This window comes from Bos grunniens, chromosome 7 (assembly GCF_055505025.1).
Source record: "Bos grunniens cultivar Pamir isolate PY7600 chromosome 7, Bosgru_T2T1.0, whole genome shotgun sequence".
Classification (NCBI taxonomy): domain Eukaryota; kingdom Metazoa; phylum Chordata; class Mammalia; order Artiodactyla; family Bovidae; genus Bos; species Bos grunniens.
In genome coordinates this window covers 78,074,202-78,101,841 of record NC_141171.1, presented here as the reverse complement: position 1 = coordinate 78,101,841, position 27,640 = coordinate 78,074,202, and the positions used below count along the sequence as shown (strand labels likewise).

Here is a 27,640-nt window from a genome sequence, read left to right as displayed (position 1 = left end):
GATTTGTAGATGTTAAATTTATTGTAGTTGACACAAACAATATCACCTTATTCATCCAAATTTACCATTTCTTAGAATGGATTAGAGGCTTTGAGCAGAATGGGGAGACTGATATATGGAAATGACATACGGGATCACACAAGAGCAAAAGAAATGAGTGTTCCCTAACTTCCATGAAAATACAAGAGGGTTCTGTCCAGGAAAGTTATTCTTGAAAATGGGAACCTGGAATTTTTGACAGCAATTTACCACACAGTGGTTCGAGCACTGACTCTGAAGCCAGAGTGCTGTGACTCAATTTACTCTTCTGTGAAATGAAGTGTGTAACAGTTATGTGAGCAAAAATAACAGCTGCGAGAGTAAAGGAGGTAGTATAAGTAGTGTTGAGAATAGTGGGGCACTCTCAATAAAATTAGACATTATTACTGGAGTGAAAATAATTTCTCGCTTCTAGTAGTTTCTCACACCTTACATACATATACAACACACAAAACCAAACTCTGGCTTTATGGTCCAAGATATGTCCAAATTCACACAGTCATTGCTCTGGATTCATGATCTCTCGACATAGAATTCTAGCTAAACAGTGCCATTTTCTTCTTCTATAATCAACTACAAATTCATTTATCAATTGCAGGCCGGAATCCCTATGAGACTCAAGTAAACTTTCACATTTTGAAGCCCACAGCCCACCTTGTTGTCCCTGTCTGTTCTCTGAGAATGCTTTCAAACCAATCTCCTTTTCTGAAATACTAGAAAGGGACTCTTTATTAAATACCTTGGTTCCTATTTTCTTCTTTATAATGTGGCTACACTTGCTATTTCCAGGAGCTCCCCAGTTCTTTATTCAGTGCAGAGATAGGCTGCCCTGAAATCTTTAATTACTGATCATACCATCCTCTTAATCTTCATTCCTTCTTAATCTATTCACCCAAGGCTGACTTGTGTCTTCTGTCAAAGTCCCTATAGATTAAATTGCTTTCTCAATTAACATATGTCTGTCTGTCCCTCCACCCACTGATTTAGGGAAAAAAAAACCCAACACCCTCCTATTCTGCAAAGAATGCCACTTAGAAAGGCTGTTAATCACTACATGCTTGTTCTGAATTGTATTGTTCTGCATTGTATTATGCTGCTCGATTGTAAGCTCCACAGGGCAGAGTCTTTATTTGCCTTGCCCTGACTATTGTTCAGTGCAGTGCACACTGATGACACTATAGAAAAAACAAACAATGGCTTTTTCCACGTTTTTCCATTTTAATTGTCAAATGGGGTGGTATAAAAGCCCAATTCACAGGAGACTTGAGTACACAGCCTCTGAAATTGCTAAAATAAGCTACGTGAGCTTAGAAGCCAAGTCTGTCTTTTTAAAAGAGTCATTTGCAACTCTTGTTCATTTGTCATTATTGTTCCCTCAAAATTACCTGAAAGTTAAACTTTCTATTTAAATGATTACAGGTACCCTCAACTCATTTGATTTAGCGGAGAACTTTCTGGGCACTGAACATAGTACCTGAATACACTTGGCACTGCCAAAATTGTAAAGACGAAAGGCAGTGTCTGTCACAGCCTTTTCACAAACTGACCCTATAACAGGTGCCATTTCTTGGTAAAGTTCACAGCTAGTACCACTGTCAACAGTCGACACATATGAACCAGTGGGAAGTGATTAAAAAAATAATAAAGATAAATAAATGTTAATCTCTCGCCAGAATACAGTTTACCTCATCTCGAGGAAATTCACACAAAGGCAAGCATAGTTCAGACAGTTGCCAAGTATTTTCACTGCTTCTGCCTGACATTAGCTCCTGCAGCATATCTCAGAAGGGACTGTTTCTGTGCATCTCTGGATTCAATATCTTACTAAATAGAATGTTGATTGAATGGTCAAAGCTCTAGATGGACTCTAAGAAATGGCAATATTACAGAAGACAGACGTATAAATACCATAAATATAAAAGCAGATTCCAGGAAAATTGACTTATAAATGGACACTGCACAGGTCTCAATGCAAGGCTTCCCCAAAGTCTCACATATAAATACAGACAATTTAAAAATAAACTCATAAGGATACATCTTAGAAACTTTTATACAGCCTTAAGTGATAAGAAATGGTTTTTGATCTCTGAAGACAGAATTGTAGAGTACAAAGTTTTCCATATTTTTGTATCCTAAGAATTTCTCAGGGGACTTGTCAAAATGCAGATTCTCATGCCCAATACCATTGCTATTAACACAGGTCTTTGAAGGGAGAATTCTGGGTATCTGTATTTTTATGAGTTTTCTCAGTTGATTCTGATGATCACATAGTAAGTGCCAGAATGGTAAGATGGGAAAATGAAATTGGAAATATCAAGCACTCATCTCTTGTTTGGATCATTTGTATGCTGTCAGATACCTTCTTGGGGATCTTACATCAGTTGTTGTAGCATTCTGAACCTCTTTCTTCTCAAATAGCAAAAGAAGGGTCTAGAATGAATACTCTCTCTAAAGTACTTTTTATTTTTTTTAATTCTAACATTCATTTTATGATTCCAATTAAGAAGATGAGCTGGTTCATATTGTTTTTCTGATTCATCTTTACATATCTGAGAGATTAAGTGAGCTTGCTAAGAACAAAGCACATTGGCTTTGTTGTTTCTCTCGATACATATAACTCAAGGCTAATTTCCCCACTGCATGCCAATGTATTAACACTAATGGAGAAAAAGGTTTCCTTGAGAAATTTGAATTGTGAGGGTGTTTGGAAGGGGATAAGCAATAAGTAAAAGTGTGTGATGCAAAGACTAAATTAGATTTTAGAAGAGTCTTCTAAGGCTCTTTAAACATCTATTCATGATGGTCACAAGCCCCCCGGAGAGTCAAATAAATTACCCTAAAGATTCTTTCATAAGATAATGGAGACTAATTTGAAGAAGTAAATAGTAATTGCAATATTAAGCAGTTCAAACTACCTTGATGGCTATTTTTGGAATTCCCCATGCTGACAGTTGTTTTTTTTTTTTTTTTGGTGCTAAGTCCTTTTCCCTCTTCCTTGAAAAAAGCATTTTACATAATTCGGCATTACCTATTTTATGTATGTGGCATTTTGCTTAGCATTAAAGTAGTTTATTTGGAGAAGATCTTTTCCACACTATTCTGGGGAACAGGCTGCTACCCTCTTCAAGTAGCAGCAAAAGATGCAAGGAGGCTCGTTTAAATGTGGCTTCTCTTTAACAGCTTGTTGGGATGAGGAACAGAACAAGAGCATAAACATTATTAAAATAGACTACAGTGCCAAATGCGAGGAAGTGCATGCCAGAAATTCTCCAAAAGTAGCATGGAACTGACAAAGAAGGCATACTCCAGTATTTACACTCTTGCTTTACTACGACCTACCAGGGTTCATGCACCAGCCACGTGTTCTCATCTGTATGCTGTGGCTGCACCCCTTCCCTGCCCAATGGCTCTGCAGAGAAAACAACAGGTGTTTCTAGTCAAATAACCTCGTGGAACACAATCAGTAAAGACCCCAATGGGTCTAGTAACCCACAGATTTGCTTTAAGATTTTCTTCTAATAGTCTCCTTTGGTTTTCTGGCCTTTGGGAAACACACACACATGCACATTCACATAAACATACACAAGGTTGTTTGTTCAAAACCTGTCCCACTCCCCCTCCCACCACCATTGTTTAACAGAATTCAACAGTGTTCCCAACCTGACAACAAAGGCTCAAGGTAACAAAGAATAGAGCAGACACATTTTGTGGCCCTCTTAATAAGAATCCAAACATAGGGGTTTCTGATAATGCCGAGCACTTGAAATGTAACCGCCCCCGCCCTTCATAAAACACTAGCTGCTCTATGCCTGTACATGGACAGAGTTCAAATGCAGAGCTGAGACAATAGCTAAGTCCTTGGGATTCTCTTTTGAATACTGTGTACAAGAGTGTGGCGAGTAGCACGGAAGCTGTTTCTGCTAAGCATGAATTTTAATCTGTACCCTCTGGCCTCTTGGAGGTCTGAAGGTTTTGTACGGATGAGGCAGGAATTTACTCGTGCCTTGAAAAAAGATGATATTGTAGGCTGTTTTTCCCTGACAAGATATGTATGTGGTCTCTCCAAGGATACTAACCCTGCCTGACAGCTTGAGTCTTACGTTACTTGAACTGGTTTTCTGGTGGTTAATCCAATTCCAGGCATTAATTGGCAGTGGCTAAACATGACAGAGCTATTTTGGTTTTTGCTTTTTTACTATAGAATCTGGAAGACTTAAAAAAAAATTTCTCAGGTTGCAAGATAGCTCATTATGAAATCGTCACTGAGATATAGGAAATTTTGTTCTCTGAGATTTTTTTGGAATCACTATCTCATTGTTAAGACTAAAGTCTTGGCTGTTCTAATTTTCCACATGCTTATCCATCATATCCCACTGCCAATTGTGGAAATACTGTTATATAGTGACAATATCTTAAATAGATTTTAAGATTTTATAAGTTGGATCTAGCATACTTCTGGACACATAGTTAACATATGTTGAATGAATACATATTGGTAATGGGAATAATATTAGTGATTAATATTTTTTAATGCTTATTATGTGCCAGGTACTATGTTACATATCTTATTTGCCTTATTTCAACTAATCCTCAAAACATCCCTTTAGGTTAAACATTTTTTGTAAAAAAATAGTCAGCTTCATGGCTCTCTTTCTCACTGCTTGGAGTCTTAAGTAGTGGGATTTTAGTCCATTATATCTAAGCTGACTTATTTTCACGCAGGGCACCATGGGGATAGACTGGCTGTCCGTTAGTGCCTTCTGATTTTTGTGAAGTCAAATAATTACAAAACAAAACAAAATAGCAGAATAAGTAATTTGCTCAAGATCATAAAACACCAGTAAGTAGGAAACTAGTCATGTCTTGCTACTTATTCATTACTTGCAGCATAAAGTACAATACAGATGGAAAGATAGTCATTTTTAAATATTTTGTTTTATAGTACAATATTCAGCAAAAGAGCAAGGTATACTATAATAGATAAATAATTTTTAAACACTCACATACGTACACATATGTATGTGTGTATTTGTTGTTTATTAACTACATTGTGTCCAACCCTTTTGCAACCCTATGGACTACTGCCTGACAGGCTCCTCTGTCCATGGATTTCCCGGGTAAGAATATTGGAGTGGGTTTCCATTTCCATCTCTAGTGTGTATGTGTGTACTTATATTTCTTTACTGTTACATATATTCTTATATGGAAATTAAGACCAAAGCTTTCTTCTGACTAATAAAACTTCAGGGGATTGTTTTTATTCTTTTTGCTTATTCTAGTTTACTTTTCAAATTTATACATATGTTAATTGTACAATAAATATTTTAAAATATCTTCAGCAAATTAGAACCCTGAGAATGTAATTAATGCAGTTTAACCCAGGCAGGCCTTCATGAAGGAAGACAATTGAGTTATTCTGAAGAATCTATCAGATTTAGGCAAATGGAGAAGATGCAGAAAGGCAGCTAGAGAGAGAAGGAAACCTTTCTGGCAAAGCCAGAGGCAAGAAAAAATATAACATATTCCAAGAACAGACACAGTCCAATTTTCTACACCAAACACAGGCCAGTATATAACAGAGAATGGGCCATATAGGAGAGGTGTCTTTAGGGTGAGGATATTCAGCCTGTTCTACACTATCCCAAGAAGTCTGGATGTATGTGAAGCCACACAAAAGGTAAAGTTGAATTCATTTCAAAATTGTATGTCAGTCTTTTCAGTCAAGGCCCACTGTATACACTTTGCCCTTTGTTCAACTGTTATGTGGCACAAAGGTCCTAATAATTGAAATCTAAGCCAAGTTACACAAGGGTTTGAAAACATTCAGTTTTGACAATAAAATTCTGTTTCTTGCAAAACCGTCCTGACAGTTGAAACTTCCTAGGGTTGGGATGATAAATTCATAGATGACGGCATGAAAAGGACTCAGCAGAATGTCAGACACATGAAAAGTATTCCATACATGGTAGCCACTAACACTTGTACTCATTAGTTCTGGAGAAAACCCAAGTGTATAGTCACAGACAGAAGTGATTGGCAAAGTGTTGAAAGCCATCTCATAGAAGGATATTTTCTCCATCATGTTCAATATCGTCTATATACAATGTACAATTTCTACCATTAGCTATCTTGTTGATATAAGTGGTAAAGGTTCCTACTTAGATGAAATAGGACTATTTAAGAAAATAGAAGAGAGGAATGAAACAAAATATTGACCAATAAACTGATATTACCCAGGCACTGTGCTAGGCACTTCACACACTTTTCTATATTTAGGCTTCACAAAAAACCTGTATAGTATCTGTTTTTAACCTCATTTCAAAAATAAGAAAACACAGGCTACAAAAGAGTACCTAGTTTATTAATGATTATTATTTGGATAGAACATGGGAAAAAGGAATTCAACCTGTGATTCTGAAATCCATGGTCTTTCCGCGAGAAGCCATGCTTAATTAGAAAGAAGTAAAGCAGGGGTAGAGCAGCAAGGGTATAAGAAACACGAATGCTGAGCTCACTAACCATTTCTTAACTTTTGTCAGATCATTTGATTTTCTGTTTGTAGGTGTATCAAATATTCAAAAAAGAGATTCAGTTCTATGACTGCTACAGGCTCTTTCTTATTTGAAATTGATCAAGATTATGATCTCATTATTTTTTAAGTCTAATTATTTAAAGCAATTGACAAGGGATATTTTATAAAATAAGAACTAAGGATTACATATGCCAACAAATTTGGAAAACTCAGTGGTGGCCACAGGACGGGACAAGGTCAGTTTTCATTCCAATCCCGAAGAAAGGCAATGCCAAAGAATGCTCAAACTACTGCAGAATTGCACTCCTCTCACACGCTAGTAAAGTAATGCTTAAAATTCTCCAAGCCAGGCTTCAGCAATACGTGAACTGTGAACTTTCAGATGTTCAAGCTGGTTTTAGAAAAGGCAGAGGAACCAGAGATCAAATTGCCAACATCTGCTGGAACATTGAAAAAGCAAGAGAGTTCCAGAAAAACATCTATTTCTGCTTTATTGACTATGCCAAAGCCTTTGACTGTGTGGATCACAATAAACTGTGGAAAATTCTGAAAGAGATGGGAATACCAGACCACCTGAACTGCCTCTTGAGAAACCTGTATGCAGGTCAGGAAGCAACAGTTAGAACTGGACATGGAACAACAGACTGGTTCCAAATAGGAAAAGGAGTACGTCAAAGCTGTATATTGTCACCCTGCTTATTTAACTTATATGCAGAGTATATCATGAGAAACGCTGGGCTGGAAGAAGCACAAGCTGGAATCAAGATTGCTGGGAGAAATATCAATAACCTCAGATATGCAGATGACACCACCCTTATGGCAGAAAGTGAAGAAGAACTAAAGAGCCTCTTGATGAAAGTGAAAGAGGAGAGTGAAAAAGTTGGCCTAAAGCTCAACATTCAGAAAACTAAGATCATAGCATCTGGTCCCATCACTTCATGGCAAAGAGGTGGGGAAACAGTGGAAACAGTGACTGACTTTATTTTTCTGGGCTCCAAAATCATTGCAGATGGTGATTTAGCCATGAAATTAAAAGACACTTACTCCTTGGAAGGAAAGTTATGACCAACCTAGACAGCATATTAAAAAGCAGAGGCATTACTTTGCCAACAAAGGTTTGTCTAGTCAAGGCTATGGTTTTTCCAGTGGTCATGTATGGATGTGAGAGTTAGACTATAAAGAAAGCTGAGCACCAAAGAATTGATGTTTTTGAACTGTGGTGTTGGAGAAAAGTCCTGAGAGTCCCTTGGACTGCAAGGAGATCCAACCAGTCCATCCTAAAGGAGATCAGTCCTGGGTGTTCATTGGAAGGAATGATGCTAAAGCTGAAACTCCAATACTTTGGCCACCTCATGTGAAGAGTTGACTCATTGGAAAAGACTCTGATGCTGGGAGGGATTGGGGGCAGGAGGAGAAGGGGACAACAGAGGATGAGATGGCTGGATGGCATCATTGACTTGATGGACGTGAGTCTGAGTGAACCCAGGGAGTTGGTGATGGACAGGGAGGCCTGGTGTGCTGCGATTCATGGGGTCTTAAAGAGTCAGACACGACTGAGCGACTGAACTGAACTGAACTGACTAGATGGACCTTTGTTAGCAAAGTAATGTCTCTGCTTTTCAATATGCTAGAATAGGCTTAGTAAGATATAAAGCTCTATACAAACATGAGTCATATTCATAATTATTAATCTTTTACCTTGTGGGCTCATCTTTTCCAAAAATGTGCAATCACAAGAGATGACTGGTAAACCTTGTAAATCTGTGATAAATTGATTATAGAAATTGCTGCAATTCTTGGCTACTCCTATATGAAATCAGAACATAAATATACAGAAAAATGACCACTCTGGTAGGAATATAAAAGAGAGATTGGGGTCCTCTGTATATGTATTTAGAGATACGACTTTGAGTGATTAAACAAGAGTAGCATAAGGGAACAACTGAAATGAGACTTTCAGGCAAAGGGAAGAACATATACAAAGGCTCTGTGGCAGCAGGCATTTGGCTGACGAGGACTGGAGAAGTAGAAAATGATTAGACCAGACACTAGACTGTATTGCTGCTGCTGCTGCTAAGTCGCTTCAGTCATGTCCGACTCTGTGCGACCCCATAGACGGCAGCCCACCAGGCTCCTCCGTCCCTGGGATTCTCCAGGCAAGAACACTGGAGTGGGTTGCCATTTCCTTCTCCAATGTGTGAAAGTGAAAAGTGAAAGTGAAGTCGTTCAGTCGTGTCCGACTCTTAGCGACGCCATTGACTGCAGCCTACCAGGCTCCTCCATCCATGGGATTTTCCAGGCAAGAGTACTGGAGTGGGGGGCCATTGCCTTCTCCGAGGCTGTTAGGGAATTTTTTGTTTTTGTTTTTGTTTTCACCAAGAGTAATGAGAAATCATGAAATAGTGATAAGTTGAGGAATGACATGACCATATTGGTATTTTTAAATACTACCCTGGATCTTTTCCCTTTTATTGGGTTGGCCAAGAAGTTCACTCAAATTTTTCCATAAGATGTTACAGAAAAATCCAAATGAACTTTTGGCCAACCCAATAGATATCTCAGGCCCTCCCAACCTGATATTTTACTGTTTTTATTATTTTTGAATTATAAGGTTAAAAACACAACAATTGTTTTTAAGCTCTTAACAACTCTGCTTATTTTGTGTTTCTTAACTTTTACTTGAACTGTGAAATTTGCTAAATACTAACCCCTTTTTCATCAGGGAGAGAGTCTTGTCACCTCTGCATTGTAACAAGTAAAGGTTGAATCTAACAGATTCCTGAAACCCTCATTTAAGGAAGTCCCTCATTTAAAATTAAACTGCACTCACATAAATATTAATATACATGTATCTGATTCTTGCACACATTATTAGAGTGTATTTACTAATCGCAAATGTTTATATTTAAAACATATTCTGGACTACTTAGCAAATTATCACATAAAATTATTTTTGAGAATTACTGCAGAAGCATTTGCTCTTATTCAATACTGAAATTAGAATGATAAAACATGGGCACTTCTATCCACTAGTATTACTTGACATTAATTAAGACAATATCACAACAAATAGAACTATAGAAATCCCCAAGGAAATTCAGATTGGTAACAGAATGCTATAGTACAACCAATAACGTGTTTGACTATATAAGCCCTTAGTCTAGATAAGTAAGAAATCGTTTGTTACATTATTTTTACCCAGATTCTACTGTATGAACTTTACATCCTTTTAAAAAATGGGTATTTTTTAATGGGTTTAATTTGGGTATTCTGGCAATATTGTTTGCAGCTGTTTGACACTGCCCCACCTAAAATCACAAATTCGACACTCCCACATCATCTCGGTGTTTCTCCACTGACACTTCTGAAACACATGATTGCTATTGTCAGCTACATTTACCACCCACTGTAGAGGTTTGCTGAAACTGATTAGCTAGTGAAGGGATATATGTTTTAGAAGCTTTGAGATAGAGCAAACTATACGTGTAAGTCACCATATGATGTTTAGTTTGTATTCCAGTTTAACAGAGGACAGAAAAGGCAAAAGATAGAGACAAGCAAGTAATAAGGAGAGAGCTTCACAGACATAAACTCATTTTCAGCCCACTGTGCCAGCTGTGACCTCTGTTCCCACTTTGGCAGGCATGCGCTAGGGGAAGAGTTCCCAGACTCAGTACTGTTGCAATTCTTTGTTGTGGGTGGCTGTCTTGTGCACCGCAGGATATTAGGACACTCCCCAGTCTAACCATTACATCCTCCCTTCAATTGTACCAAGCAGTATGTTCTTCAGGCACCTTCAAATGTCCTCTGGGAAGCCAGACAGCTCTTAGGTGAGAGCCACTGCTCCAGGCTGTACAAGTTCAGAGCTATGATAACATGCTTACTTCTTCTTTCTTCCTGAAGTTGATTATCTAGTTGCGCTGTTGTTCCCTAGCAAATAAGCTCTCGAGGAGCTCTGACCTACTAGCCCTGATACCCTCCTGACTCTTATTCTGCCCTGCACACAAATTGGCTTATTTAATAAGAATTCTAGTAATAACAGCCTTAAGAAAATTAATAATAGCTACTACTATAAAATATTTATAATGTGCCAGACCTTGTTTCTAAGCAAATTATAAACATATATCTTATTGAGTCTTTATAAAAACCTCATGAGGCTAGGTAATATTATCTTAATTTATAGCTGAGTGAATTGGCATTTAGAAAGGTTAAGCAATGCTCTCAGGAAAAAAAAAAAAAAAATCCAAAATTCTGACATTCCTTTCAAGGCCCTTTAGGATTTGGTCATAATTTCCCCTTTCAGCCCACCTTCCAAGATGTAGATCTCCTAGGTTTTGCCTCAATTTCTCAAACAAATAGGCCAGTCTGGAAGAGTCCACATATGCTGGCTCCTGCTCTGGCATATTTGCTTCTCTGAATTTCCCCCTCCCAAATGGGCCCATTCATTCTTTGGTCAACCTGGACATCTGTTCTCTTAGACCTCCTTCATTCAATCCACATGATTAGGATTTTCCTTTGGAGGTTCACTGTACTTACTACTTAAGTGCCTTCTCTGTTTCTTACACTTGTCTGTGATCTCTCTTAAGTAATTCACTTTGCTTAATCCACTGCTGTTTCAGTTCAGTTCAGTTGCTCATTTGTGTCTGACTGTTTGCGACCCCATGGACTGCAGCACACCAGTCCTCCCTGTCCATCACCAATTCCCGGAGTTTACTCAACCTCATGTCCCTCAAGTTGGTGATGCCATCCAACCATCTCACCCTTTGTCATCCCCTTCTCCTCCCACCTTCAATCTTTCCCAGAATCAAAGTCTTTTCTAATGAGTCAGTTCTTTGCATCAGGTGGCCAAAGTATTGGAGTTTCAGCTTCAGCATCAGTCCTTCCAATGAATATTCAGGACTGATTTCCTTTAGGATGGGCTGGTTGGATCTCCTTGCAGTCCACTGCTGTTTACCCAGTGCCTATAACAGTGCTGGGCTCAAAGTTGTTATTGTTGTTTAGTCGCTAAGTTTTGCCTGATTCTTTGTGATCCTTCAGACTACAGCCGGCCAAGCTCCTCTGTCCATGGGATTGCCCAGACAAGAATACTGGAGTGGGTTGCCATTTCCTTCTCCAGGGGATCTTCCCAACCTAGGGATAGAGGGTGCATCTTCTGCATTGCAGACAGATTCTTTACCACTGAGCCACCTGGGAAGCCTTGGGCTCAAAGCTACCAATGTGTAAATGTTACCGGTGCTGTTCAATGCTTTTGAACTGTGGTGCTGGAGAAGACTCTTGAGAGTCCCTTGGACAGCAAAGAGATCAAACCAGTCAATCCTAAAAGAAATCAACCCTGAATATTCATTGGAAGGACTGATGCTGAGGCTGAAGCTCCAGTATTTTGGCCACCTGATGTAAAGAGCCAACCCTTGGGAAAAGACCCTAATGCTGGGAAAGATTGAGGGCAGGAAGAGAATGGGGGTGACAGAGAATGAGATAGTTGGATGGCATCGCCAACTCAATGGACATGCATTTGAGCAAATTCCAAGAGACAGTAGAGGACAGGGAAGGCTGGCGTGCTGCAGTCCATGGGGTCATAAAGAGTCAGACACAACTTAGAGACTGAACAACAAATGTTACTGAGGACAGAATGAATGAATATCCCCAAAACCATTTAGTCCAAAAGTTGTGGAACAGGGATATTAACTAAAGTCTCTCTGATTTTGACGGCAGTTTCCAAATTCTTGGGCTTATTAGAGCACACTTGTTTGAAAAGATTTCCTATCCTGCTGGCTTCATTTTAGCCCTTTCCACCTACCAACCACACCCTTGTATAAAGCAAACTCGAGATACTTAGGTATCATGTGATCTGATTTCAGAAATAGAAATGACTAATACTATTATTTGTGATTTCATAGAACACACACTTAGAAATAGCAAGTGGACTATTAAATTTTTTAAAAAATCAAAATTAAATGACTTTAATAAAAATCACAACCAAGAATAAGCCATGAAAAAAAAAAAAAAAAAAACCCTGTACTAGATATATCAGTTCACATGGCAATGAGTTTAATACTGTGGTGGAATTTCAAATACCACGTATCACCTTCTGTAACTGTTAACAAATGGAGTTCCTCCATGTGTGAAAATTTCAGCATAATAAAATCTATGCCTCCCAATATATTTCAATAGTAGCAAGTGATTATGGTTAAGATTCTTCTAATCAGTCTTCAGATTTCATTGAATTTCACTATGATTGGATGACCTCCTCAAATCTCATAACAGGTAGTGGCACAATTCTCTGCAAATGACCAAATGGATATGTTTACAATATCTAAAGTACCTTGCAAACTATGTTTAAGTATGCATAGGTTAACAGCTGTTAGTTTAGTGCACTGTATATAGGATGAGATATTCAAGTGAGAAGGAATATTTGACCTATTAGAAAAGTATATTAAAGACAGTTACTTTGTAAACAGCATTATGGAGCTAGATGCCAAATGTCAACATTACAAATATACGAATAACTGCACTTTCTTATCTTTCCTACTACTGGTGGTTTTGTGATTAGTCTACTAGGCAATGGCAATATTATGAGGCTATTAATATGAAGTCATGATTTTACTCTATGTGGGGAAAAAGTAAACGTCTCAGCTGGTAACTAAAACTTAAATTCTGAACCCAACTTAACAAACGTATAAATGAATTTTAAAAAAGAAAGAGACAAAGATAAACTGACCTCCTTCTCCACAAACAACAACAAAATCTGTGGAAGGTTTGATCCAATAAACTTAATCCTAGGGAATCTGAAGTTGTAAATAATAAAGTGGCTATGAAAATAACTATAATTATTTCACAGTAACAACAATGATATGCATTTCTATAATTAGATTATATATTGTCCTATATAAAGTTTTTTGTACTGTTTTTTCAAATTACTTGTGTTGCTGGCCACTGCTTGGATCTTCTTTGGAAGAAAAGTTGGTATATCATATAATTTTCTGCTTCAGTATATATATGCATCAGATCAGTTCAGCTTGGTCACTCAGTCATGTCTGACTCATTGCGACGCCATGAGCTGCAGCACGCCAGGCCTCCCTGTCCATCACCAACTCCCGGAGTCCACCCAAACCCATGTCCATTGAGTCGGTAATGCCATCCCACCATCTCATCCTCTGTTGTCCCCTTCTCCTCCTTCCCTAAATATTTCCCAGCGTCAGGGCCTTTTGCAATGAGTCAGATCTTCACATCAGGTGGCCAAAGTATTGGAGTTTCAGCCTCAGCATCAGTCTTTCCAAGAAACACCCAGGATTGATCTCCTTTAGGATGGACTGGTTGGATCTCCTTGCAGTCCAAGGGACTCTGAAGAGTCTTCTCCAACACCACAGTTCAAAAGCATCAATTCTTCAGTGCTCAGCTTTCTTTATAGTCCAACTCTGACATCCATACATGACCACTGGAAAAACCATAGCCTTGACTAGAGGGACCTTTGTTGGCAAAGTAATGTCTCTACTTTTTAATATGCTGTCTAGTTTTGTCATCAGAGAAGGCAATGGCAGTCCACTCTAGTACTCTTGCCTGGAAAATCCCATGGACGAAGGAACCTGGTGGGCTGCAGTCCATGGGGTCGCTAAGAGTCGGACACGGCTGAGCGACTTCACTTTCACTTTTCACTTTCATGCATTGGAGAAGGAAATGGCAACCCATTCCAGTGTTCTTGCCTGGAGAATCCCAGGGACGGGGGAGCCTGGGGGGCTGCCGTCTATGGGGTGGCACAGAGTTGAATATGACTGAAGCAACTTAGCAGCAGCAGCAGGTGTGTCATAACTTTCCTTCCAAGGAGTAAGCGTCTTTTAACTTCATGGCTGCAGTCACCATCTGCAGTGATTTTGGAGTCCAGAAAAATAAAGTCAGCTACTGTTTCCCATCTATTTCCCATGAAGTAATAGGACCTAATGCCACGATCTTAGTTTTCTGAATGTTGAGTTTTAAGCCAACATTTTCACTCTCTTTGTCTTTCATCAAGAGGCTCTTTAGTTCTTCACTTTCTGTCATAAGGGTGATGTCATCTGCATATCTGAGGTGATTGATATCTCTCCCAACAATCTTGATTCCAGCTTGTGCTTCCTCCAGCCCAGCATTTCTCATGATATACTCTGCATATTAGTTAAATAAGCAGGGTGACAATATACAGCCTTGAGGTACTCCTTTTCCTATTTGGAACCAGTCCGTTGTTCCATGTCCAGTTCTAACTGTTACTTCCTGACCTGCATACAGGTTTCTCAAGAGGCAGGTCAGGTGGTCTGGTATTCCCATCTCTTGAAGAATTTTCCACAGTTTATCGTGATCCACACAGTCAAAGGCTTTGGCATAGTCAATAAAGCAAAAATAAATGTTTCCTGGAACTCTCCTGCTTTTTTGATGATCCAGCGGATGTTGGCAATTTGATCTCTGGTTCCTCTGCCTTTTCTAAAACCAGCTTAAACATCTGTAAGTTCACGGTTCATGTATTGCTGAAGCCTGGCTTGGAGAATTTGAGCATTACTTTACTAGCGTGTGAGATGAGTGTAATTATGTTGTAGTTTCCGTGACTTCACTTTCACTTTTCACTTTCATGCATGGGAGAAGGAAATGGCAACCCACTCCAGTGTTCTTGCCTGGAGAATCCCAGGGACAGCCTGGTGGGCTGCCGTCTATGGGGTCGCACAGAGTCAGACACGACTGAAGCGACTTAGCAGCAGCAGTTGAGCATTCTTTGGCACTCCTTTCTTTGGAATTGGAATAAGCTGTCTAGGTAGGTCATAACTTTTCTTCCAAGGAACAAGCATCTTTTAATTTCATGGCTGCAGTCACCATCTGCTGTGATTTTCTGAGCCCCCCAAAATAAAGTCTGTCACTGTTTCTACTGTTTCCCCATCTATTTGCCATGAAGTAATGGGACCAAATGCCATGATCTTAGTTTTCTGAATGTTGATGATTAGAAAAAAGGAAATCAGGAATAGGTCTTAATTGAAGACTTCGTATGTGACAATCACAATGGCATCATTTTAAAAAAATATATAATGCATCATGTAATCATTACTTAAGTTCCATAAAATAGGAATTATTATTATCATGATTTTGTTTTCCTGGAAATTCAGTATCATTTAACATACCCGTGAATATCAACTAGATATGGAAGAAATTAAATCTTAAATCTATGTTTTATTTTGAGGTCTATGTACTCTTTGTATATTTTGGATAATATAACATTTATTAAATATTAGGTGCTTTGTTAAATTTCATAGCTCTGCACAGCTCACAGTTTAAAAGAGGATGTAAATTAATAACCACATAATTATAATAGGCAAAAAAATATAACAGAAGGGTACCCGATAATACAGATGTACTAAGAAAAATGTCTTATTTTATCAAAATGTTCAGTTTGTTACCTTAAAATAGAATTTGTTACTATTTTTAAATATAGAGAAATAACAATAAGAAATTGAAATGACCCATGATAGCATCAACCAGATATTGATGACTTTAGAAATTAGCAGAACTATCAAGAGGCATACAACACAATGTGAAAACCCCTAGACTGTCTTCCCCAAACCCTGTTAATACAGAGAGCTTCCTCTGTGTGTACACATACAAACTTACAGGTGGCCTGATGGATCACTCTATAGACATTTCTACATCTTGCATTTTTAAAAATAATATACTTTGTGACAATTTATATGCTAATGCATTAAGATCTATGACATTTCTTTTAACAGCTGAGTAGTCTTCTATTGTACAGAAGTACAAGAATTGATCTAATTAATCTCTATTGATGAACATTTAAGTTATTTCCAGGATGCGCTATTAAAAATGCTGCATTAAACATCCTGTGCATGTATTTAAAGATGAACCTTTTAATGTACACTGACAAATTCCTAACAGTATAATTGCTAGATCAAATATTAATTTATAAATGACAAATTTTATGTATTGTTAAGTATCATCTCTACTCTCAAAGTAAATAATGGTGACAATTAGGACTAATTTAAGGTTTTATTTCCCCTAAAGTCAGCTTAGACATCAATCCAGATTTATCACATTCCTTGATTAATGATCAAGGCAGTCCAATGCCTATTTGGCATTAGAAAAGAGTGAAGAATGTATATTTTAAGTTATTTAAAATGATTTTCAAAAAGGATTAGAGCTATGTGAGTTCTGTGATTTGTTTTGGTTTCCCTTTAAATAGCTGCAAAATACAAGTCCCATAGAACCACCTAGTTTCCTTAATAGCTCTACACTGAGTAAGGTTTTACATAACCATATTTCTCTTATTACTTTTCAAAGTAAAAAATGATTCATCAACTCTTAGTTTCTCTTGAATCATGCATTACTTTCTGGTTAAGCAACATTTTTCAGAAAACCAAGCAATACAAAATGAGAGCTAACAATAATTGAATATTTACTAGATGCCAGGCTCTGTTATAACTAATCGGACAATACTAATTCACTTAACCCTCATGGAAATGCCATGGAGAAATTTCACAAGTTGGAATTTGAGTCCACAATAAAGCTGGGTAGTGTCTCTTCAGAATGTATGCTATTAAACACTACACTACAGTTTTCTGAAGGATAAAATGTATTCATATCATGGAACAATACTAAAAAGAAGTTTATGCTGTTAAGATGATCTAGATTGAAGGCAGGAGAAGGGGATGACAGAGGATGAGATGGTTGGATGGCATCACTGACTCAATGGACATGAGTTTGACCAAGCTCTGGGAAATGGTGGTGAACAGGGAAAGCCTGGCATGCTGCAGTCCATGGGGTCGCAAAGAGTCGGACACAACTGAGTGCTTGAACTGAACTGAACTTGGCTCAATGAAAAGTGATGTACATGCATTTTCTACTGCAGTTTAAACTCTTCTCTTTTAGATTAATCTACTTATTTAGATGGACTTTCTCATACCCAGGAAGCCAAACTAATAGTAGAATTTTTTACAAACAAAAACACAAGATTCATCTTAACTCATCTAAAGTTTACTAGAGACCAAAAAAAAAAAAAATCCATCTTTTTGTTGAGAATCACAGAAAATGCCAAACATTTGAAGACTACATATATATATATATATATATGTATATAATATATGCATAATGTATGTATACATATGTATATTACAGTTTGTGTTATTTATGTTTATTTCATGGCTTAAAGAAGTTCTGACATAAGAGCAAAGAATTATAAGCACACAAAGAAATGGTATTTATTGTGGTAACTTATTCTGTTGTTGAATCATTGTACTGAGCAATGGCTGCTCGGCTTTGGAAAGTCTGCATACCAAGTAGTAAGTTCTCTAGGCTAATGTTTACAATGGGATCAGACCAAGTAGAGGGCAGGGTTTTGCTGACTGAATTCTGAACAATACTTGTATTCTAATTGTAGAGAGGATCATAGGAAGACTGTATTTTTTAATCATTAAAATAATACATTGGTTATTTATATTACATGCTTAGTGATCCTCAGAGAATCATTCAGCATATATATTAACATGTAGCATCTCATATAATAGTTTTAGAATCTATTTATGCTCAGTGTTAAGTCCACTTAGATAGTGAGTTTTTCATACCTCTGACACAAGACAAAGAAGTACATCAAGGCTGTATACTGTCACCCTGCTTATTTAACTTATATGCAGAGTACATCATGAAAAATGCTGGGCTGGATGAAGCACAAGCTGGAATCAAGATTGCTGGGAGAAATATCAATAACCTCAGATATGCAGATGACACCACCCTTATGGCAGAAAGTGAAGAAGAACTAAAGAGCCTCTTGATGAAAGCAAAAGAGGAGAGTGAAAAAGTTGGCCTAAAGCTCAACATTCAGAAAACTAAGATCATGGCCTCCAGTCCTATAGCTTCATGGCAAATACATGGGGAAACAATGGAACCAGTGAGAGACTATTTTTTTGGGCTCCAAAATCACTGCAGATGGTGACTACAGCCATGAAATTAAAAGACGGTTGCCCCATGGAAGAAAAGCTATGACGAACCTAGACAGCATATTAAAAAGCAGAAGCATTACTTTGCCAACAAATATCTGTCTATTCAAAGCTATGGCTTTTCCGTTAGTCATATATGTATGTGAGAGTTGTACTATAAAGAAGGGTGAGCGCCAAAGAATTGATGCTTTTGAACTGTGGTGTTGCAGAAGACTCATGAGAGTCCCTTGGACTGCAAGGAGATCCAATCAGCCAATCCTAAAGGAAATCAGTTCTGAATATTCATTGGAAGGTCTGATGCTGAAGCTGAAACTCCAATACTTTGGCCAGCTGATGTTAAGAACTGACTCATTGGAAAAGACCTTGATGCTGGGAAAGATTGAAGGTGGGAGGAGAAGGGGGTGACAGAGGATGAGACGGTTGGATGGCATCACTGATTCAATGGACATGAATTTGAGCAAACTCTGGGAGTTGGTGATGGACTGGGAAGCCTGGTGTGCTGCACTCCATGGGGTTGCAGAGTCAAACACAACTGAGCGACTGAACTGAACTGACACAAGACAAACTAATAACTTGTCCTATCTAATTCTCAAGGATTACTTGACACAAGAAGGCTAAAATGCTTACTGAAGAAAACATCTTTGGAGGAAATGATGTTAGCATAGATTTTAAGCATGGTGGATTAATAATACTGCTTTGAATATGAATGACTAATGACAGCAATAATTATGATAGTACTTAATTTTATTGGGCATTTACCATGTCAGAATTTGTACTAAGTCATTTACAGACAGTATTTCATTGATTTTTCAAGACAACACTCTGAGGGAGGTACACTTATCATGTCTATTTTGCAGAGAGGGAAACTAAGGCAAAGTGATTTTAAATTACTTTTCCACATTGCTGGTGGTAAAGCCTGGGTTAAAACCTGGACAGTAGTTAATGTATCTTAAGTAGTTGAAAAGACTAAAGTATGCAAAATGAGAAAGAGGGATGCAACTGCTCTTAAGTGTATACATTCTTCATGGCAAACATGCCAGAAGGGCATATTCAAGTATTGATGTCCTTTATATTTATCTAGTTTGAAAATTAAAAATTCCAAGTAATACCAGGCTAACATGGAACTTAGAAAAATATACATAACTTCAAAGTTAAAGTAATCTGCACTTTCCCTCCAACTTCATCCTGCTCTCTTAGGAATTTTGTATTCTATATGTCTTTACCTTCTTGTATACTTAATATCTCCCTTAAAGTAGATCCTTATCTGTGATTTTTTTAACTGATGTGAAATTCACATTATATAAATTTAACCATTTTGTGAACAATTCAGTAGCATTCAGTACCTTCTCAATATTGTACAATCATGAATTCTATCCAGTTACAAAACATCTTCATAATTCCAAATGGAAAACTTTTACTCAGTAATCAGTTGTTTGTCATCCTCCCTCCCTGGACAACCAGAAATATTCATTTGTATCTATGTATCTACCTATTCTGAATATTTCATATAGACAGAATCATACATATTGTAATCTTTTACACAGTGATTCTTTTACTTGGTATAATGTTTGGATTATTCATTCATGTTATAGCATGTATCAGTACCTCACTTGTTTTTATGGCTAACAATAACCCGTCATAATTATTTATCACCATTTGTTTATCCATTCACATGCTGATATACAGTTGGGCATTTTCCATCTTTTAAATATTAAGAACAGTGCTGCTATGGACACAGAAGTACATACATTGTTTCAGTATCAGTTTTCAGTTCTTTTGGATGTATACTTAGGAGTGGAATTGCTGGGATTTGCTTTTTTTTTTTTTTTTCATAGACACTCAAGTCATTCACATTTTAAAGCTATCTTAATTCAACCAATGAAGCACTCCTCACTACAGCTCGATCTATTTCCTCCCTTCCATCTGCCAACTTCTAGGGAAAGCTGTCTGTATTTTCTGCCTTCATTTGCTCACTCTTGACTTTTCCCTCAACTCATTCTATTCTTGTGTCTGCCTTTATTTCACACCAACTTATATCTTGCTAGCGGAGAAGGCAATGGTACCCCACTCCAGTACTCTTGCCTGGAATATCCCATGGACAGAGGAGCCTGGTAGGCTGCAGTCCATGGGGTCGCTAAGAGTCGGACACAACTGAGCGACTTCACTTTGACTTTTCACTTTCATGCATTGGAGAAGGAAATGGCAACCCACTCCAGTGTTCTTGCCTGAAGAATCCCAGGGACGGGGAGCCTGGTGGGCTGCCATCTATGGGGTTGCACAGAGTCAGACATGACTGAAGCAACTTAGCAGCAGCAGCATATCTTGCTAGAGTCACTGGCAATTTCCAGTTTCCTATTATTAAAGTTTCTTGTTGCCTCAATAGCATTCAGCACTCTTGATCAATTCTTCCTTTTGGAAACACTATATTCCCTTGAATTCTATATTCCCTTGGACATTATATTTCCTGATTATCTGTCTGGTTGTCCCAAGATAAACCCCTCTACCTAGACTTTAGGTGTTGGCGTATCTTAGGGTACTTCTGAGTACATAGTTTTGTTTCTCTCTAAGTGATTACATCATGTCCTATAGCTTTAAGTGTACTTTGAGAAAGCCATTTGTTGATTACTAACTATACTTCCAGTCCTTGTTCTTGCTCTTTCTGCTCTAGTTTCACTGGATTTATTTCAGTTACCCATACCTGTTAGACTCCCTCCTGTCGGAGGGACTCTGACATGTTGCTTCTTTCGTCTACACTTCTATTCCCTTCTACCTCAATCACTCGTCTTTCAGATTTCTGTTCAATTGTCACTTCCTCAGCAAAGTCTTATTGACTTCATTAAGTCAACTATATGCCATCATATGTTTCTTTTTTAAAAACTTAAAGTGTAGTTGTTAACAATATTGTGTCACTTTCGGGTATACAGCAATATGGTTCAGTGCTAACTGCCCCACTTGCTGATATGATCCTCAGGAAATAAGTCATGATCTACAACAACTTCTATTTCTGGTTTGCACTGTAGGACATACATATTCTTTGTAAGGATGTATGTCTAGTGGTCTCTATTAGCAAAAATGTCTCAGACATCTGTCTTGATGACAAAACATTTCTGTTCATCTCAAATATGACTCTCTCTGATTTTATGTTTGATTATTTAATGCATTTTCTAATGAAGTTATTCTAACAGGACACTCTGTGAGACAGAAATTGTGAGTTACTTCTATAAGTAAAGGTAGAAAAAACATTCTGTAAAATGCCAATTGGATAGAAATCCATTTTTCAAAGGAGAGGATATAACAATGTTTGACAGTGACTTCCCCTATCCATAACCCTACTGGGATATAAAATTGTTGGGAGAAAATATGATCAATTTGTGTAAAAGTCAAGGAGACCTTTAAGAGCAAAATAATAGAAAAACTGACTTTTTTTTCTTAAGGTTCACCTTCAAAATAGGTAGGTTCTATCTGAAGTCAACTATAGATTTTTAAAATATATTGGTCATATTTCTATGAGAGATATGTTTTAGTTTACTCTTATATAGTTACTTAATATATAAGTTAGCTGTCAACATTTAAGAAATAAGGGTTCACACAAAAATCAGGATGTCTGGTTCCTCTTTAAAAAAAAATAATGGCATACTTGTACCCTTATTCTTATACAATAGCAACGATCGAGGTTGGGTCAAGTGTTCTTCAATTCATCACAGACCCCTCCTGGCTTACAACGTTGCATTAGTTTCTCAGTGGTTGAGTCACTCAGTCATGTTCGACCCTTTGTGATCCCAGGGACTGTAGCCCACCAGGCTCCTCTGTCCATGGGATTCTCCAGGCAGGAGTGCTGGAGTGGGTTGCCATTTCTTTCTCCAGAGGATCTTCCCCACCCAGGGATCAAATCTGGGTCTCCTGCCTTGCAGGCAGATTATTTACCAACTGAGCTACAAGGGAAGCCAAAAGTGGTGTGTTTATGATTGTGGAATGGCAGACCATCCAGGATTCTAAAGGTTATCTTGGTAGTGGTTTAGTCACTCGTCCTGTCCGGCTCTTTTGTGACCCCATGGATTGTAGCCCACCAGGCTTCTCTGTCCATGGGATTTCCCAAGCGAGAATCCTGGAGTGGGTTATCATTTCCTTTTCTAGGAGATCTTCCCCACCAAGGGATCAAACCTGGATCTCCTGCCTTGCAGGTAGTCTTCTGCATTTCAGGAGGATTCATTACCTACTGAGACACCTGGGAAGCCCTGCATTTGCTTCTACTCTATATAGCAAAGTGAATCAGTTATGCATATAACCACTTTTTTTCAGATTCTCATTCTGTAATGACTCTTTAAGTCATTGAATAGAGGTCCCTGAGCTATATAGCAAGTCCTTATTCGTTATCTATTTTTTATATAGTACCATGTATATGTCAGTCATAATTTCCTAATTCGTCCTTCCTCTCCTTCCCCTGCTGATAACCATTGTTTCCTATATCTGTGACTCTATTTCTGTTTCGTAAATAAATTCATTTGTACTGTTTATACATTGTACATATAAGTGATGTCACATAGCATCTGTCTTTCTCTTATTTCACTTAGCATGCTGCTAAGTCGCTTCAGTCGTGTCTGACTCTGTGCGACCCCATAGATGGTAGCCCACCAGGCTCCCCGTCCCTGGGATTCTCCAGGCAAGAACACTGGAGTGGGTTGCCATTTCCTTCTCCAATGCATGAAAGTGAAAAGTGAAGTCGCTCAGTCATGTCCAACCCTCAGCGACCCCATGGACTGCAGCCTTCCAGGCTCCTCTGTCCATGGGATTTTCCAGGCTAGAGTACTGGAGTGGGGTGCCATTGCCTTCTCCGTTAGCATAATGTCCTCCAAATCGATCCATGTTGCTGAAAATGGTATGATTTCAACCTTTTTATGGCTGAGTAATATTCCATTGTATATATGGACCGCATCTTCTTTATCTATTCCTCTGTTAATGGACATTTATGTTGCTTCCATGGCTTGGCTATTGTAAACAGTGCTGCAATGAACACTGGGTGTCATGCATCCATATTATATTTGTGGGCCTTTGAGTTTACAACTTGTAAGCTGGAAAAGCAAGATGGAGCCTGGTTCCAGCAATAGTGAGTTGCAATACTACCTTGCATTATGTATATACTGTTGGAAGAAATCTAAGAATACATGTTTGGTATTTTACAAAGAGAGCCCGGATTTGGACTGACTAAACTTCATGGAAAGAGAGAAAGAGAGATGACCTCATCTTCCTCTGTCCCAGAGAGACTATGAGAGTTTAGAAGGAGCAGTGTAACTCAAAACATTCCCACAATCCTCTTTAAACAATTAGGAACCATAGACTTGCTACAAGGATGTCTACAAGGTAGGGTCAGGAGTAACAACAGCAGAGAATAGAATCAACCAGTAGAGATACTGTATTTTCTAGTTTTCATATTAACAGGCAACTATAACCAGGAGGGTTGATCATCTGGATTGACTATACTCCCAGAAAAGTTGACCTTTTTTAGGGCTAAGAGATCGCAGGGCAGATGGAATGATACCTGATAATCTAGAGTTTACAAAGAAATGGTATCTTATTTTTGGGCCTTCAAAATGTGAAACAAAGTAAACTAGTTATATGATGAAAACATTAAAAATTTAAATGGAAATGCTTATACATTTGGATTAATATTTAAACTGTCTGCCAAAAGGTTTTATATTGCATACAGGAAGCATATTGAAAAGTGCCCCTGGCATTCATTTGAAGGTGATATGACCATATTTATAGCAAAATGCAATTTAGCATTTTGCCAGCCAGAATTTCCCTTCCCAGTTAGGCTGTATTCTAAAATTATACTTTATGGAGTTGTATATCCCTAAATGTATACATGTGGATACGTGCATGTACATGTATGTGTGTGTGTGGACTTGCATGCTCGCACATTGATGAGACATTATTCACATATACATTTTATGGAGTCATTGAAGAAGCCATATTAAAAAATCACCACTGGAACTGAGTGGAGTTTCTCAGGCATTTTAAAGAGTGACACTTCACTGATACTTGTTGCCCTTCAATACAAACACCATTAGAACAATGTGTGACAACATCTTTGCAGAGAATGAACTTTTACTGATTGCTGCCAAGACTTCTTATCAAAAATTCTCATAATGGAGGAGGTGGAGATCAATTCTGCTAATGATAGGAGGTTAAGCTTGTTTTAATATATGTTTCACCTCTTTCCTCTCAAACCTTTTTTTATTAATATATTATGACAACATGCTTTTAAAAATACATGCTTGCTTTTCTCCCCCAAATTATAAAAGATCCCTGAATTGTTCCTATTTTTACTTAGAAAATTAATTTTAAATTATACAGTCTTTAAAGGAATCTAGCATCTAGTGATATATGTATGTGTGTGTGTATATATATATATATATATATATATATATATACAACTTCTAAACAATTCTACTGATGCTATTTTATGAAAGCAACTTCTATTATCCAATAATTTTACAAATTTATATTCATGGCTCAGATGGTAAACAATCTTCCTGTAATTAGGAGGCCTGGGCTCGATCCCTGGGTCAGGAAGATCCCTTGGAGCAGGGAATGACTACTCATTCCAGTATTCATACTTAGAGAATTTAATGGACAGAGGAGTCTGGCAGGCTACAGCCCATGGGGTCACAAAGAGTTGGACGCTACTGAGGGACTAACATACAGAGATGACAAGAAAACTAAACACCCTAGGGTCTTCTGAAATATTTCTTGTAAACTGAACCCTGGCTCCTCAGCATGGCATGTTAGTGTCTGCAGCACTGGTACAGGATTATTTGCTCAGACTCTGTATCTACCCCTTCTCCCTATCTCAACTGGTACCTCATAATTCTATTATCTGGTAGATTTTGCTCATGTTTTCTAACTGACACTCTTTTTTTGTGTGTGTGTGAAGTTGTTCAGTTGTGTCTGACTCTTTGTAGTCTCGAGGACTGTAGCCTACCATGCTCCTCTATCCATGGAATTTTCCAGGAAAGAGTACTGGAGTGGGTTGCCATTTCTTTCTCCAGGGGATCTTCCTGACCCAGGGATTGAACCCAGGTCTCCCACACTGCAAGCAGATGCTTTACCCGTCTGAGCCACCAGGAACTGATGCGCTAACAATCCCTTTTATAAAAAGTGAGATTACACTGTTAAGCATTATGTGTGGTTGCTTTTCTTTCTTTTTTCTCCTTTTGTTATCTCTGAGATTCAACACGCGGCATAATGCAACATAAAAAGACTGATGTGCGCTTTCTGTGATAGGCAGCCTCTAAGATGGCCCACAGATCTCCACTTTCTGATACTCATTCCCCTGAGTGTGGGCTGGAACACCCAATATCTCACTTCCAATGAGTAGGATACACAAAAACAAACATACAGAAAAAGCACTGGGTTGCCACTTTTGAGATTAAGCTATGAGAGAAAATGGCTTCCACTTGACACACTTCTTATTCCCTCACTCTGAGGAAAACCAGCTGCCATATTGCAATTTACAGTAGGTGGAAGTACCAATGGGGAGGAAAGAAGAGTAGTCTATAGACAACCAGTGGACCTGACCTACCAGCCATCACAAGAGGGGCTTAGAAGCAAGTCTTCCTCTAGTAGGGCCTTGAACTGACTACAACCTCAAGATCCCTCCATCGCAGCCTTGAGCAAACCCAGAGCCTGAGGTTCCCAGTTTGGCTGCACCAAGGTTCCTGACCTACAGAAACTGCGGGAGAATATTAACACATCTGTTGTTTAAGCTTCTAGGTTTTGAAGTAATTTGTTAAGCAGAAATAATAACTCATTTTGTTGCTAGGAGAAATAGAAAACAAATATATTTGCTTCTCTTTGCATGAAATACATTTTAACCTAAGGTTACATCCTTCTTATATTTTCAGTCTTAAAAATGACCTCCATTTTATGATTTGATTGTGATAATATATTCTAGTTTTCTAAGCATACAGTTGGCAAAATAAGTCTATTTGAGTCCCACATAAAAATTGTTTTACAATTTTTGTGTTTAATGAAATGCACAAGTTTAAGAACTTGTGCACCACACAATTTCCATACCTTTTATATTCTTCTGTCATTACTATTTCATGTAAAATAATATAAATGTTTATTTACATCTATGTTATCTAAATAAACTGGATTTCTGAGGTACAAGGACTATTGTTTCTCATGCTCATTAGCATTGAGTGTAGTACCTGTTACAGAGTATAGAGGCTACAACTGTGTATTAAATGAGTGAATGAGTACAAGTATGGATTAATAAAAACATTAATTACAACACATATGTCAGAAACTCTTCTGAAATAGCCTGGCTTTATAACTCACATCATTATAGTATGAGAATTTTAGATACAATGGAAGATATATACCATATCTTCTAGATCACTTCTATACATATGTTTCTTTGAACTAAAAAGTTGGAATAATTAGAATGCCCATTCTCTTTTCTGTCACACCACTATTTCCATGCTTATATTCTATATATGACTCAGTTGAATATTGATTCAAATTTTAAGCTTTCTTTTCTATTCCTATCATTATAAAAATATAGTACATGTGAAATACTTATTTGTATACTGGGCCACTGATGATAACAATGACAAGTGTAATTAGATATAAAAAACTGCCAAAACATAAAATTCTTAGATTTACACATGACGAGACAAACAAAGATTCAGGAAGCACTCATGGTCACGCCACCCAGTCAATCAACTTTATGCAATCAGAAATATAAAAATTGGATTTAAGAGGAACTGAGAACTGTTGTATTAAGATAATATCCTCAAAATTATGCTAGAAAAAAAAAAAAGACTGGTTATATAGTACATGGGGAAAAATGTGGAAATTCTTCTGTATGTTCAACTGCTTAGCAAACTGTGAGCCCTAAAGTCACTGACATCCCAATAGAATCAAGTTAAATGCATTCGCATCTTAATAGAGGACAATGACTGATCAGCTGATTGTCAGTGTGAACCTTTTACAATATTGCACCATAACCAAACAGAAATCTCATCTCTTGCATGTCTAAAGCACATAGTATCATGATTACTGCAGTATGTTGCACTTTTTAAAGGAACACAATGCTGTGAAACTA

General features: G+C 37.8%; 1 long non-coding RNA gene and 1 other non-coding gene across 6 annotated transcripts in view; one reads left to right on the top strand and one right to left on the bottom strand.

Annotated features, from left to right (window-relative positions):
- The window catches only part of LOC147369852 (uncharacterized), a 1,128,106-nt gene that overhangs the window by 298,843 nt on the left and 801,623 nt on the right, over nt 1–27,640 (bottom strand). The gene's annotated exons all lie outside the window — the stretch shown is intronic.
- On the top strand, nt 4,679–4,824 carry LOC147369855 (small nucleolar RNA SNORA79). The gene has a single exon (XR_015168698.1). It is a non-coding gene; the product is annotated as a small nucleolar RNA SNORA79 (small nucleolar RNA).